Source organism: Physeter macrocephalus, chromosome 18 (assembly GCF_002837175.3).
Source record: "Physeter macrocephalus isolate SW-GA chromosome 18, ASM283717v5, whole genome shotgun sequence".
NCBI classification, from domain to species: domain Eukaryota; kingdom Metazoa; phylum Chordata; class Mammalia; order Artiodactyla; family Physeteridae; genus Physeter; species Physeter macrocephalus.
Genome location: NC_041231.1, coordinates 26,659,583 through 26,676,273, shown reverse-complemented (window position 1 = coordinate 26,676,273; position 16,691 = coordinate 26,659,583). Strand labels below are relative to the sequence as shown.

The 16,691-nt window shown below is 39.9% G+C and overlaps 1 long non-coding RNA gene across 1 annotated transcript in view; it reads left to right on the top strand.

The window, feature by feature from the left end:
• LOC114484297 (uncharacterized) overlaps window positions 1-16,691 on the top strand; it is a 275,416-nt gene that overhangs the window by 151,887 nt on the left and 106,838 nt on the right. Inside the window, exon 4 of the long non-coding RNA XR_008615776.1 lies at window positions 10,186-10,349. This is a non-coding gene — a long non-coding RNA (uncharacterized lncRNA). The remainder of the gene's footprint in view (window positions 1-10,185; window positions 10,350-16,691) is intronic.

The window sequence follows — 16,691 nt, the reverse complement described above, 5'->3', positions numbered from 1 at the left end:
AACGTTTCTTGTATTTTCTTCATTCTATTTCCAAGATTTTGGACCATCTTTACTATCATTACTCTGAATTCTTTTTCAGGTAGACTGCCTATTTCCTCTTCATTTGTTACATCTGGTGGGTTTTCACCTTGCTCCTTCATCTGCTGTGTGTTTCTCTGTCTCCTTATTTTGCTTAATTTACTTTGTTTGGGGTCTCCTTTTCGCAGGCTGTGGGTTCGTAGTTCCCATTGTTTTTGGTGTCTGCCCACAGTGGCTAAGGTTGTTTCAGTGGGTTGTGTAGGCTTCCTGGTGGAAGGGACTAGTGCCTGTGTTCTGGTGGATGAAGCTGGATCTTGTCTTTCTCGTGAGCAAGTCCTCTTCCGGTGGTGTGTTTTGGAGTGTCTGTGGCCTTATTATGATTTTAGGCAGCCTCTCTGGTAATGGGTGGGGTTCTTTTCCTGTCTTGCTAGTTGTTTGTCGTAGGGTGTTCAGTACTGTAGCTTGCTGGTCATTGAGTGGAGCTGCATCTTGGCGTTGAGATGGAGATCTCTCGAAATTTTTGCTGTTTGATATTACGTGGAGCTGGGAGGTCTCTGGTGGACCAACGTCCTGAACTCGGCTCTCCCGCCTCAGAGGCACAGCCCTGACACCTGGCTGGAACACCAAGATCCTGTCATCCACATGGCTCAGAATAAAACGGAGAAAGAGGGCTTCCCTGGTGGCGCAGTGGTTGCGCGTCCGCCTGCTGATGCAGGGGAACCGGGTTCGCGCCCCGGTCCAGGAGGATCCCACATGCTGCGGAGCAGCTGGGCCCGTGAGCCATGCCCGCTGAGCCTGCGCGTCCGGAGCCTGTGCTCCGCAACGGGAGAGGCCGCAGCAGAGGGAGGCCCGCATACCACAAAAAAAAAAAAAAAAACAAAAAAAAAAACGGAGAAAGAAAGAGAGAGAGAGGGAGGAAGGAAGAGAGAAAGAAAGGAAGAAAAGAAAGAAAGAAAGAAAAAGAAAGAAAGGGAGAAAAATTAAATTTAAAAGTTATTAAAATAAAAAATAAAAAAATTATTAAAAATAAATAAATTAAAAAGTAATAAAAAAAGAAAGAAAGTAGAGAGCAACCAAACCAAAAAACAAATCCGCCAATGATAAGAAGCACTAAAAACTATATTAAAAAAAAAAAAAAACGGGCAGAGAGAACCCTAGGACAAATGGTAAAAGCAAAGCTATACAGACAAAATTTCGCACAGAAGCATTCACATACACACTCACAAAACGAGAAAAAGGGAAAAAGTATATATATTGTTGCTCCCAAGTCCACGTCCTCAATTTCGGATGATTCGTTGTGTATTCAGGTTTTCCACAGATGCAGGGTACATCCAATTGATTGTGGAGATTTAATCCGCTGCTCCTGAGGCTGCTGGGAGAGATTTCCCTTTCTCTTCTTTGTTCACACAACTCCCGGGGTTCAGCTTTCGATTTGGCCCCGCCTCTGCGTGTAGGTCGCCGGAGGGCGTCTATTCTTCGCTCAGACAGGATGGGGTTAAAGGAGCAGCTGATTCGGGGGCTCTGGCTCACTCCGGCCGGGGGGAGGGAGGAGCACGGAGTGCGGGGCGAGCGTAAGGCCGCAGAGGCCTGCGTGACGTTGCACCAGCCTGAGGCGCGCCGTGCATTCTCCCGGGGAAGTTGTCCCTGGATCCCGGGACCCTGGCAGTGGCGAGCTGCACAGGCTCCCGGGAGAAAAAGAAAGAAAGTAGAGAGCAACCAAACCAAAAAACAAATCCGCCAATGATAAGAAGCACTAAAAACTATATTAAAAAAAAAAAAAAACGGGCAGAGAGAACCCTAGGACAAATGGTAAAAGCAAAGCTATACAGACAAAATTTCGCACAGAAGCATTCACATCATCCCCTCTCCTGGCGCACCAGGAAACAAAGAGGGAAGAAAAAGTCTCGTCTCTTCAGCAGCTCCAGACTTTTCCCCGGACTCCCTCCCGGCTAGCCGTGGCGCACTAAGACAGATCCTCTGTGCGGGAATCTCTTCTCTTTGCCCTCCACACCCCTGTTGCTGTGCTCTCCTCTGTAGCTCCGAAGCTTCCCCCCTCCGCCACCCGCAGTCTCAGCCTGAGAAGGGGCTTGCTAGTGTGTTCTTCTCTTTGCCCTCCACACCCCTGCTGCTGTGCTCTCCTCTGTAGCTCCGAAGCTTCCCCCCTCCGCCACCCGCAGTCTCAGCCTGAGAAGGGGCTTGCTAGTGTGTGGAAACCTTTCCTCCTTCACAGCTCCCTCCCACTGGTGCAGGTCCCGTCCCTGTTCTTTTGTCTCTTGTCTCTGTTTTTTCTTTTTTCTTTTGCCCTACCCAGGTACTTGGGGAGTTTCTTGCCTTTTGGGAGGTCTGAGGTCGTCTGCCAGCATTCAGTAGGTGTTCTGCAGGAGTTGTTCCACATGTAGATGGATTTCTGATGTATTTGTGGGGAGGAAGGTGATATCCATGTCTTACCCTCCGCCATCTTGAAGGTCTCCCCATGGGGCTACTCTTCATTGCAGTGCACAGGCTTCTTATGGCGTTGGCTTCACTTGTTGCAGAGCACGGGCTCTAGGTGCACGGGCTTCAGTAGTTGTGGCACACTGGCTTCAGTAGTGGCTCGTGGGCTCTAGAGCGCAGACTCAGTTGTTGTGGCCCACGGGCTTAGTTGCTCCGCAGATCCCGGACAAGAGCTCGGTCCCATGTCCCCTGCATTGGCAGGTGGATTCTCAACCACTGTACCACCAGGGAAGTCCCCAGTCTTCAAAAATTTTTGTCCTACTGATGGGAGTGAAAACGGTGAGGTATCATTTTCTCATTTACTAGAGAATGGCTATCTTTTTATGTGGTTATTGACCATTATGAAGGAGATTGTTCAAATCTTTTGCCCATTTTTCTATTGGGATGTTTATCCTTTTCTTATTATTTCATAGAACTTTAAAAAATGTATTGGATGGTCATATTTTGTCAAGTAGATGTACTGAAAATGGCTTCTCCACTTTGTAGTTATCATTTTATCTATGGCTTTTATTAATCAGTATAGCATAGGCTAATCGGGAGTAACAAATAAACCTTGAACCTCAGTGGATAACAAAGGCTGATGTTAGTCGATGGTCCTCTCTTGAAGCTGTGCCTTAGAAAACACATGGCGAAGGAAGGAAAGCTGAGGACTCTGTAGGTTATTTCTAAGTGCGAGGCCTGGAAGTGGCTTCTGTCACTCCTGTCCAAATTGCATCTCATCATTCAGCCACAAAGGAGGCTGGGAAGTGTAGAATACGCCCACACTGATATTTGGGAGTACTCAAGTCTCTACCACATGTTGTGTTAAATGAACAGATGCTCTTAATTTTAATGTAATTGAACTCAACTCTCTTTGTGGTTTCTACTTCTATCGTATTTAAGAAGTCTATCTCCACTACAGATCAACTCCAGAAAAAAATGGAGAATTCCTTGGACAGAATGGTGAAGATGTTTTTTTATATTGCTTTCTAAAATTGTTATACTCTTGCTGTTCACATTTAGGTCTTTAATTCCTATGGAATTGTCTTGCTTTAGTTAGGAGTCAATTTTGTTTCAGAACTATTTATAGAAAAATCCCTGTTTCCCACTAGTCTGTCAATCGAACTTCTATAGGTGTGTGGATATATTTCTGAGTTCTCCACTCAGTTCCACCAGTCTATTCATCTATCCCTGGACCAATACCACTTTATCTTAAATATTAGTTTTTTTTTTTTTTTTTTTTTGCGGTATGCGGGCCTCTCGCTGTTGTGGCCTCTCCCGTTGCGGAGCATAGGCTCCGGACGCGCAGGCTCAGCGGCCATGGCTCACGGGCCCAGCCGCTCCGCGGCATGTGGGATCTTCCCGGACCGGGGTACGAACCTGTGTCCCCTGCATCGGCAGGCGGACTCTCAACCACTGCGCCACCAGGGAAGCCCAAATATTAGATTTTTATAACTCTTAATAGCTGGTAAGGCAAATATCTTCTCTATATATTTCCTGTTATGGGATGTTTTGGCTATTTTTGTTCTTTGTCCTCTGTTTAAATCATATAGTTTTTTTGCCAAATTTCAAAGTAAAAACTATTCAGATTGAATATATGGATCAATCTGGGGAGAAGCAATATTTTTATAATACTGAGTCTTCTCGTCTATGAACCATGGTACATCTTTACATTTATTTAGCTCTTTTTTAATATGTTTCCATAGAATTTCACAGGTTTTTGATGTTGTTAAGGTCTTGTGCAAGTTTGGTTAGATTCATTTCTTAGTACTATTGCAAATGCTATCTTTTAAAGATGTACAGGGGCTTCCCTGGTGGCGCAGTGGTTGCGCGTCCGCCTGCCGATGCAGGGGAACAGGGTTCGCGCCCTTGGTCTGGGAGGATCCCACATGCCGCGGAGCGGTTGGGCCCGTGAGCCATGGCCGCTGGGCCTGCGCGTCCGGAGCCTGTGCTCCGCAACGGGAGAGGCCACAGCAGAGGGAGGCCCGCATACCACAAAAAAAAAAAAAAAAAAAAAAAAGATGTACATATTTCAACTGTCTATCCTTTATGGAAACTTAATTTTTTTTTGTATATGTGTGCACTTTTCTTTTTAATTTTTAGATATTTCCTCCCGGCTTTCATCCAGAAACAAGGTTTAGATGGCTAATTTTATTTTCTACTCCTGAGAGGTACAGTTTTATTTCTAGTTTGCCTGCTGACGGTGTAATTTTCTAGCTCAGGTTAATGTGTGGAATCTCCTAGTAGGCTTCGCACTCTGAGAGATTTTTCTTATGTCTTCACTCTCTGTGAGGCCATGAAAAGTGAAGTTGCCCTTGGGGTAAAGGTGAGCTCTGGTCCTCTGCTTACCATGTTGGACTCTTGTTTTCCCTTAACTTTACGTCTCTGGAGAATTCTTACCTTCTTGCCAATTTGTCAAAGCAGTAAAATAGATATTCATATTTTTATTTACTTTTACTTACTTTTAGTGGAGAGTCAGTTAGATTATTTAGTCTACCATGTTGCCAGAAACTGAAATTGAGATACAGGCACTAACACATATATATTATTAAACACCTTCAGAAATACCTATAATAATTCTAAAAATATTTCTCTATAATTATATTTAAAGTTTTGATTTAAATGACTTAGTTCAATTGCTATTTTGCTATCAAGAATTACAAATCTTGATGGCAAAATACTGTCACTCTACCTTCTTTAACTGGTTACTTTTTTCCCCTCTCATTTTTTGGTCTTACTTGGCTGTTAAGTCAATAAAGTGCTCTTAGGCTTGTGGTCAACAAAGTTATCTTATCCTTCTTGTTAGATGGATTGACATTTTAAAAAATTCCACTCAGCCTCCTAACACTATGGCCAATATTTTACACTCTAAGTCGGTGAGAGTTGATAGTAACCTTGCTAGATCTTGCAAAGTCAAGTTGTCTCTGATATAAACTTTCTTCCCTTTCTTGACAATTAATCAACAAATGGCTATTGAGTTTCCACCACAAATCTGTTACGTGATAATGGCAAGCTTGTTCTGATAGCCATGGGGTGTTAAACCAGATTTTCCCCAGGGTGAGAATCTGATTAAACAGATCTTCTGTGATAATGCTAACTCTGCCCCTTCTTTCACAGATTCCCTACAGCAATTTCTCAGGGAGACTGGAGGATATAGTTAATTGCTTTTTCATATTTCTCCTCTGTGATGGTAAAGCCAACACATAAAACATAGAAATAATAATTTAAGCCCTAAAGAAACCTCTGGATATTCAGTCAAGAAAAATTCAAAATTATTAATTCATTTTAGTGCATTATCATTATAATTAACATTAAAATATTTAAAGCAATATCCCAATGTATTAACTTCCTTTTTCTTGAGAAGTGAACATTGGCCCACAAGGTATCATATGTGGGTGTATAATCTCATCAGTAGAGATCTGTTGTAAATCTTGTTCTATGACTTCAAAAAATCTGATAAATCTGTCTCATGAAGTATTTGCTCAGATCACTAAAACACTGCCCTTCTGAGTGGTCGATAAAGTTCACTGATACGTTTTCTTAAATACTTTAAATGTCATTAAAAATACTTATGTTTTAAAATAACTGATCTCTGCTGTTGAAAAAGAAAATAGAGATAAGGAGATAGAAAAAAAATCCATTATTTCATTTCTCAGAAATAACCACTATAACATTTTCAAAAAGTTTTATTACAAAATAATTTCAAATTTACAGAAAGTTTGTAAGAATAATACAGAGGACTTCTATGTACCCCTCATCTAGATTTTATATATATATATATTTTTTTCTATATCCTGCATATATAAAAATCTATTATTTTATATATATATATAAATGTATATATATTTACTGTATTTTTCTGAATCATTATCTGATATATTTCCTAAGAGTAAGAACATTCCATTACATAAGTACAATTCTATGATGAAATTTGGGAAGTTTAGCATTAATCCAATATCCTGATTTAAAATGCAATCCATATTCAAATTTTGTCATTTTTTTCAATAATGACAATTTTCCCCTGATCCAGGGTTCAATCAAGAATCATGTATAGAATTTAGTGGACATGACTCTTTGGTTTCTTTTAATCTGGAACATTTCCTCAGCCTTTCTTTATCTTTTATGACATTGACATTTTTGTGGAGAAGAGGCCAGTTGATTTCTAGAATGAGTCTCAATTTGTCTGATATTCCTTAATTTTGAAAGGGCTTTGAAAGAGTTGTATAAACTCACTGTCAGCCCTGCCTCCCCTTCTCTCTTGAAATCCTAATTTATTCTGACTTTCGTCCCTATGATTCTTCCAAGATTGCTTTTATTCAGGTCATCAGTGATCTTCATGTCACAAAATTCAGTGGCCTTTTCTCAGTCTTCCTCTTATTCAACCTTTGAGCAGAATTTGATAGAATTTATCTCATCCTCCTCTTTGAGGATATCATACTTTTGCCAGTAGGCTTCCTTCACATAGCTCTTTCCTTTATCTCTTTGCTCAGTGGTCCCTTCTAAGTTTTGCTGGACTCTCTTAAGCTTTCATTCCCTAAATGACAAAATAATATATGGCTCAGTCCTCAGACCTCTTTGCCTTCTACACTTATTTTCAAGGTAGTTTCACCTAACTAGAAAATGGATTTAAATACCAGTCTAAATCTATAAAACCAGCCTAGAATTCACTCTTGAACTCTAGATCATGCATCCAACTTTCTACCTCCCATTTGCAACTCCTATAGGCATCTCAAACTTAATATGTAGATTACCAATTTCTTGATAATTTTTTGAAAGCCTGCCAGTCTTTTCACTCTACTCAGAATAAAAGTCAAACTCCCTTAGAGGGCATTACATAACATGGTTTCCCATTAATTTGCTTATCTCTTCTCCTACCTTCTCTCCTTTTACTTACTCTATCCTGCCACACCAAGTACACTTGTACCTCGGGACCTTTACACTTGCTGTTCCCTCTGCCTGGAATCCTCTTCCTCCAGAAACCTACATGACTTATTGTCTTATTTCAGGATTCTGGGGAAATAATTTCTCATCAGAGAGGTGTTTCTTAAACACCTTAAATAATATTGAAATGTTCCGTGCACCAGCCATATCACTCTTTATTCAGTATTCCTGTTTTACTTCTCTTTGTTCCACTTATTATTATCTTAAATACAGCTTTTTCTCTCTATCCCCTCCCCTAGTAGAATGCTAACTCCACGTGCATAGACATTTCGCTTTGTTTACTCTTATACATACAGCTCTTAGAATAGTCATTAACTCATAGTAGGCATTCAGGAAACATCTGTGAGGTGAATGAATATCCTTTCAGATCTTTTCTATACCTAGAAATGTCTATTTAAAAATTATTTGGATAATGCTCTCTCTATGGTTCTGTCAATTGCTTTCTTACTTAGTATTATGTCCTGAACATGTTTCTATGTCACCAAAAATAGATCTAAATCATTTTCCATAGCCTTAGAATATTCCGTTGTATAGAGGTGGCATAGCTGATTTTTTCAAACTCAACTGACGGACAGTTGGATTGTTTTCAATTTTTTGCTATATCAAACAATGCTGAAACTAATAACCTTATGTTGAAGTCTTTTGTAATGCAATTTGTCAAACAACTATTGAGTATCTGCTTTATGCAATTCACTGGTCTGAGCAATGGGATGGGAAAGCAGAGACAAATGTGACATCGTTTCCGCATTCAGCGAGCTCATGACCTACTCAGAGAGACAGATGATGATAAATAAGGATGATATATTTTAGAGAATTATGAGTACTGCAAGACCAGTAAAGAAGTACAATGTACTAGTGGAATTCAGGGATAGGAACTACCAGAGATAAAGAAAGAGGCAGAAAGACTTTCTGGAAGGTCTATATAGTTAAATTGGGCTTTGGTAAATGTTTCATTCAATTGACAGAGGGACTGGGGAGGAGAGAGTGCCACAGTCAGAGGATGGTGGGAACTATCCTTGGATAAGTTAACTCTCTAATTTGGCTAGAACAGAAGATGGGTGAGTGATAAGGCCAGAAATGTAGGTTGAGGCAGGAGCATATGGCAGATAAAAAATCATTGTCAAGTCAGAGGACCCAGAGATAGAAAATATTATAGAAATGCATCCACTTGACTTACCTATCAGATTTTTCATTTTGGGGAAAACAATTTACCTGGACTATCCCGGCCTGTGAGAATTCAGATTCATTATTTCTAGATATTCTGGTATTTGAAGAGAAACTGAAAAATTTGTCTTTTTAAAAGATAAAATTTCCTGACTTTTAACTGCTAGCCATCAAGTCTTTTTTTTTTTTTTTTTTTTTTTTTTTGCGGTACGCGGGCCTCTCTCCGTTGTGGCCTCTCCCGTTGCAGAGCACAGGCTCCGGACGCGCAGGCTCAGCGGCCATGGCTCACGGGCTCAGCCGCTCTGCGGCATGTGGGATTTTCCCGGACCAGGGCACGAAACCGTGTCCCCAGCATCGGCAGGCGGACTCTCAACCACTGCACCACCAGGGAAGCCCTCAAATTTTTTCACAACCTCTTTTTGTGAACCACAGAACAAAATAACAACAACAATAATAAAACTCCCAATTCACTCACTCCTAATGGGCCATATGTATCCTGCGAGTCCCCAGTTTGTAAACTCTGCCCTGAATAGACACTGTCTACTAATATGGTGAATTTCAATCTTTTGGACCTTGAACCACAGCAAAAAATTCCATTCTACATTGCGACCTAATACGCACACACATGAACATAGATAAATGAAGCTAAACTTTCAGAAAACAATACTCAATCCTAACAATTTACTTAACTGAAAGGAAAGCACTCTGATGTAGTCTACTTCGATCTAGTCTGTTCTGTTCTAAAAGGAAATGTTTGTCTTGACCTACTAAATTAACTTCAGGACTCACAGTGGTTTCAAAACTTATTAAAAACACTGTCCTGACTGTGATAATTCTTTTGCCCTCTAAATCTGTGTTATCTTGTAATATCGCTTAACAATTGCCTTCTCAGGTGCTTAGAATTTAGGGAGCCAACTAGAACATAAATAGCTCTGGGCAGGATCTGCTCTTTTCTCTTAGACCCACAGGCTCAGCAAATGTAACATATATTTGACTCTTGGATGCTGGGACTTGGGCCTTTGAGGGTCTCCACAAATCGGCTTTTATATTCTGAGCCCCAGGAGCTGTGGATCTGTAACCCTATTATTTAGCTGGAGGAGATGGTCAATGGATATCAGTTAAGAAACTGTTTGTGACTAACTCAGCCAGCTCCCCTCCAACAATGTATCTATGAACCTCAGCTTGAGAGTGAGATCCTCTTGACCTCAAGGTCAAATTGACTCAGCTGACCACTCCTCCAGCTCCTCCCTCAACACCTGTCCAGGTCCTGATTAGTAGATTCACTATGAAGGACGAGTCGTAAAGGACCCTACTATTTTAAGCTTCATGTGATCAGAACCCTTCCCGGTTACTAAGAAACACAAATGATTTTAGTTACCTTGAAATTAAATGTAGCCTAGAACACATCAATATTTGTCAGGTCATATTGCAAATGAGCTACTGTATTCATAATGGATGTGTCACCATCATAAATATGACAAAAGGGCATCTTCAAAAAGATGATTATCCACTCTGATGGGAGAGAAATACAAGCTTAAGAAATTAACATTCTCACCACCTCCTTGTCTCTCTTTGCTTTGCATTATTTAGGGATCTCTGGTGACTCGATTGAAGTCCTCCCTGCCCCCCGAAACCTGCAGAGTACAGAGCTTTTGGAATATACACCACCCTGATATCAAAGGAAGGAGCCCTGTTGGAGGAATTGACATTTCCCCCTCTCATCTCTGGGTTAATGGGAAGACCTGTATTCAAAGGTACCTTTGTCTCAGCGGGAACACCGCAAGACGTCTTTTGTTTTGATTTATATTGGTTGCAGGTACATGCTGGATCAAAGCACATGAGAGTGGGAGAAAGAAGCCAGATGCAGAGTTGATCCAGGGGAAAAACTGAACTATAGGACATTTTACTTCTTTGTTTAGCAAGCTGTATAATAACTGGCCAACATTTATTATTTATTATTATATTATTTATATTTGTATTTTTAAATTTATTATAGCATTTATTATTTATTCTTATTATTTATTATTGAGCACTCGTCATACACAAGACCAGTGGTCCCCAACCCTCCTGTTCATTCATATCTCTTGGGGGGCTTTTTAAAACTATAGTTGTCCTGGCCTCACCTCCAAAGGCTCTGGTTTAATTGGTCGTGGCTGGAGCCCAGACAATGGCACTTCTTAACAGCTCTAAGGTGATTCTAATATGCAGCCAGGGTGGAGAACCACTGTGTTAGATACTATTTAAAAACTTTTAAATTATTAGCTCTTTCAATATTCATAGTAAGTCTATAAGGTTGCTATTATTATCATTATCCTCAATTTTCAAATGTGAAAATAGAATTAAAGAGAGTCAAGCATCATTCCTAAGAGTGTACAGGCCAGTAGGGAATTTCTATCCAGGTGTTTGGATTCCAAAATGCAAAGCAAGTTTAATGCAAAGATCAAGGGCAAGAGAAACACTTTCTGCCAGGTGTTTGGGGCAAGAGTCATAAAAAGATGACTCCGAAGGAAGACGAAAAGGTGAAGTAGAAAGTTTAAAGCATCTGCAAGCCTGGCTTCATGGGTGTGCAACCTGTACATGGGCTCAGTAGGGTACCATACTTGGTTTAATGCTCTGTGTTGCTGTCTTGGAATTCTTAATACATTTTGAACAAGAAGCCCCACATTTTCATTTTGCACTGGGCTCCACAAATTGTGTAGCTTGTCCAGAGTATCAGGCTCATGGAAACTGAGTACTGGCCATTTTCCTTCATTTGAATCATGGGTTTGATGAGGTAGGTGATTGCTTCCCTGCAGTGATTTCAGCAATTTCAGTGAGGTAGGGACCACCCTCCTTCTTTGAGAGCACTTTTCCTAGAGCTGGAAAAGCAAACATCAAATGCTTTGACAAGGGAGCCATAGAACTCTGAGTTGCATGCCCTCTCTAGAGGCAAGGGGCCAGAATGAGGGGGTGTGGTAAATAAAAAACAGCAGATGCTCTAAAATATAGGTCCTTCCATCTTTCGAAGTAATAATTGCTAACATTTATTGAGTGTTTTCTATGTTCTAAGCACTGTTTTATGTAGTCTACATGCATTGTTTCCTTTAATCATCATCACTCTATGAGATAAATACTATCATTTTATCCCCTTCTTATGGATGAGGGAGATGAGATAGAGAAAGGTTAAATAACTTAGCCAAAGTCACAGAACCATGTAAGAGCAGGAACTGAGGTTTTAACCAGACCTGTGCACCTCCCCACTACACTGTGTGGTCCCTTAGAACATAATGGATCAATTCCTATGTGTTCACCTGAGCTCCTGACCATTGCACTCCCCAGAGATGCTCCTTACCAATCTCCTATCTCATAATTCCCTTACATGGAGGGAGTCAGGTGTCACAGGAAACAGAAAGCTCAGGAATTAGGAGGCTCCAGTTCTTGTCCGGTTTCATCCCTGCTGTTTACTGGCCAGATAACTCTAAACAAGTCATTTTATTAAGTCCTTTATTTTTACCCCATCATCACCCATTCATAGGACACTTTAAATGTGCTAGGCACTGTGCTCCTTTCTTGAATTTCAGTAGCAAATCAGAATAGGTCTCTTCCCTTTTGGAATATGCCTCATTCTGAAAAGGGATTTGAGGTACTTAATTACCAGTTTCAGTTTCCCTGCTTGTTAAAAAGAAAGCAGATGTGAATTGAGTTGTGGGTGGAGCGAGGGGAAATAATAGCTATTTAAATTTAAAAATGGAAGGATTGTGAGATGTTGTTGTGCAAATATGATCTGTTACTACATGGATTTCCACCCCTAGACAGTTTGGGCTACTTACCGAGTTCCCAAGTGTGACTTGTGATTACATGGCCAGCTATTTCGTCTCTTGATTGAATCCTACACTTCCTTTAAGACTAAGAGCAAATCCCATCTATTTCAGTTGATTTCTTTTTCTGGAATTCTTTACAACCAAATCATAACAAGGATGGTGATTCTAAGAGTAACTAACCTTTATGGAGCACTCACCATGAGCAGATGCAATGACAATACTTACTGGATTAGCTCATTTAATTTAACCCTTAAAACAATCCAGTGAGATAGGTGCATTTTACAGGTGAGGGGACTAAAGCTAGGGAAGGAGTACTAATCCCAGATACTATTCCAAGAGTCAGGATTCAAACCCTGGGTTTGAATGGGTCTAGTGTCCAGGCTCTTAAACACTGCTGTGGTCAACCACTCATTTAGTATTTCTGTTATTACATAAATATATATGCATATTTACATTCATACAAGTATTAGTATTTACTTCATATTATTTTTGCATGTTGATATAACTCAACTTATTTAGCACTTAACTCAAAATATTATTGTACATTGACTTAGAACATATGTCATGTGTTAGGCTTCCAAGCCCCTAGAGAAAGTTATATTTTAGACTTAATGTCTTATGCAGCATTTTAAATCATGTCTTGCATGGTATAGGTACTAAAACATATTGACTGACAAAAATCCAAATGGAAAATATGCAATAATACCTAATCTCAGGTCAAGCAAAAAAATCTACAAAATAGTTTATATGAAACCATAATTTCCCTTTGTTTGACATCAATTCTTTGTTCCCCAAACTTCTAGAATTTTATTTAGAAAGATAGGTTTGTTTTCCTCCCAACGAAAGAGTGGTTATTGAGCATTTTTCCATATCCCAGGTATTATCTAAGTGCTCTACCTGCCTTAAGCCATTTAGTCTTCATAAACATAGTGAATGTATTGCACCTTTCTGCCTGGTTTACCCTTAGGCATTTACATTTACTCCTTGTAACACCAGTACTTCAGGGGAAGCAAACCTGTCTCCAGCTCCAGAAGGAGTCTGATTTGTCTCCTATGTCTTTGATAATAATTGGTGTAGGAACTCAGGCATAAGACAGCCAACCATTCCTGGACAAAAGAATTGGTTCAGGAAATGGCATATGACTCCGTGTAAGCAAAGGAGACAGGATGGGATGTTTGCTGAGGGTATTTGGAAAACAGAAAGCCATGGAAAAAGGTGGCTTCCCTTGGCTGTGGACATTGTCATGGCAGACTATGGTAGCCTTTTCACTACCAGCTCAAGGATGAAGTCAACAGAGAGAAAAAGGGAGGGACAAGAGAATCACAAAGAAACATTCTGTGTCCTGATTAGTCTGCTCTATCTGTAGGACTTTTCATATGTTGAACCAATAAGTTACCTTTATCATTAAAGCAGACTTGAAATGGACATTCTGTTCCTTGTCTCTAAAACCATTCTATTACATGAGTACTCTGTTACGTTACATACCAGTATTAATATAAGAGGATACAACATGAATCAAAATATGTAATAATAGAACTACATATAACATTTGCAGAGTGCTTAATGTTTTAAAAAGTGCCTATTATGCATTTTAATCTCATTGAGTTTCTATAAGCCTAATAACAGGTTACACAGAAAAGATTGCAGTAGTATTTTATCTTACTTAGGAGATGGGTTCTAAATATACAGGGGTAAAATTGTATGTAGTCAAAGTTACCTTTGAGAATACCAGCCTTCAATATGTACAGCCCAGTCAGTTTCTCCTTTCTCTCTCTTCCACCAGTCATTCTAGCAGTCAAAAATATTTACTGAGCACATTCTATGTGTCACATGCTAGCATGGAGTCATGACAAGTTCTCTGATCTCATGAAAGTTACTTTCTAGTGTACGAGAAAATATTAAATAGATAAACAAGATAATTATAGACTGTGGTAGTTTCTAGAAAGTTTGGGATTATCGAGATCCACAAGGAGCAGGAGACTTTTAGTGTAGGTTGTCAGGGAAAGCTTTTCTGAGGAGGTGACTGAGCCCTGAAGGATGAGACTGTTGACAAATGCCCAGGGGAGCATTGTAGACAGAAGGAAGTACAATAATGAAAAAGACCTCAACTGGGAAAATGTTTGATGTTTGTGAATAACAGAACAATAGTCTACCTGGAGAGTAGTGAGTGATGGGGAAAGGGGAGAATATGACCTCACAGAGGAAGGTGATCGTTAGAATATGCAAAATCTTTTGGTAGGGTGTGGTATGGAAATTGAATTTTATACTGATGGAGATGGAAGGGAAAACCAATGAAATGCTTTGAGCAAGGTAGTGGCATGCTCTGATTTGAGGTTTTAAAAGAATCATTATGATAAGGGCTAAGAGAGGAAAATAAACCAAGTTAGGGGACAAATGAAGTTCAAAAATGTTATAGTAGTGTGTGGTAGGGGAGAAGGAGAGAAGTGGTTAGAAAGGAAATGTATTTTTGGAAGAAGAACTGACAGAACTTGGTGATGTTTGGATGTTAGAAGTGAGTAAAGGGAAGGAAGGCATCAATGATGACACTTCAGTTTTTGTCCTAATCACTTGGGGGTAGAAGGATGCCATACGCATGGACAGGACTACAGTACAAGCACTAGAATGAGAACCGAAGAGCTCTCTTGAGGACCTGTCAAGTTTGAGGCGCATATAGTGGGCATGTTATTGTGCAGTTGAGAAAGAGAACACAAAGTCATATGATAAATAAGTGGAGAACCTGAGCTTGAACTTAGGTGTGTCTAAAGACACAGGTGGCTCCCTTCACCACGAGCCTGCATGATTTTAGCAGTGATTTTAGACCAATTGAGTTGTCTTTATATTATCAAACACCTCACAAATAGTAATGAATACATGCTTACAAGCTTCACAATGGTGGCAACAGCTTTTAATTGTTTGTGAGCATCTCTATTGACAAACCCCACAGAGTCGAGAAGGGAATGTCAATAGCGCTACAATGCTAAGTTGGCTGATGGAATGAGTAGCGGATATTTCCTTCCTTGGCTAATTTTCCTGTCCTTTGGGTATCATCATCACCAGTATTTCAAGTGCGGAGATTCCTTTTGCCAGATAACTACAGAAGCTGTATACAGTAGTTGGGGTATACCACAGAGTTTGATACCAGAGCATGTAACTAGTAGGCAAAGTCAGATAATGATACAAATTATTTTTACCTGGCATTTGCCTACTACATTATTATGCAGAATACCATTCTGTATTTTAATCTTACTGTGTTCTTATATAAGCCTGGTAAGTTAGGTTATGCAAGCATTGTTACGATTATTATTATAGTAGAGTTACATCTTATTTGGCAGTTGGGTTCTAAAGTACAGAGGCAGAATCTTGTGTGTAGTCAAAGTTACCCATGAGAATTCTATCTTTCAGAAAGTCCAATACAGTTAGTTTTCCCACAGATATTATAATTCATTGGTGTCTGTTCCACTTACACCTGGTAAAGTGGATGGCTTCTCTTTGGGGTCATGCAATACAGCAAGTTGCTCACTATTTCTTCCTTCCTTTTTCTTTTCCTCCCCTTCTCCCTTCCTCCATTGCTTCCACAGATTTTATGGCCTCCTACATCATGACAGATATTATTCTAGATACTGGAAATATAGTGATGAACCAGAGAGATAAATTCTTGACCTCCTGAGGCTTGCAGTCTAGCATACATCCTGAGAGGCACACAGGATGCAGGAACAATGGTCCAGGCCCCCAGAATACACAGCCATTGCCATTAATGGTTAGCAAAACTCTTGCACTAATTAAATTGTTTTTCTCTCTCTTTGCTGGGCTCTTACATTTGAATTTGCATAAGATAAACTCCAGTCAGACACAATTCTGTATTCCCATAATATATGTGAAGAAATAAGCTTCAAAAGGTGATTTCTTAAAAGTCTGATTGTAGTAGAATAGGTTTTGAACCTAGGTTTTCAAAGTTAAAGTCCTAAGTTTTGCCCGCATGAGCATCTTTCCCTCTCCTTTATATCATCAGTCTCTTGGGCCTAAAGTCTGTGCGTCTCCTTGTCCATCCTAACCTCTTGTGTCCCTGCTCTTGCCTTTTGTTTACTGACTTTTCCCTGCGTAGATATGAATTTCTAAGTTTTTCTTCTAGTCTTAGCCTCACCTAGAAAAGAAAGAAAGGAAAAGGTTCTTAATGTCTTCATTAACAGTGTTTCAGGTACATTAGTATTTTCATGTATTTATATAGTCCTTCCAGCACTTCTGTGATATAGATCAGGAATCTGTAAACTTTTGCTGTTAAGGATCATATGGTAAATA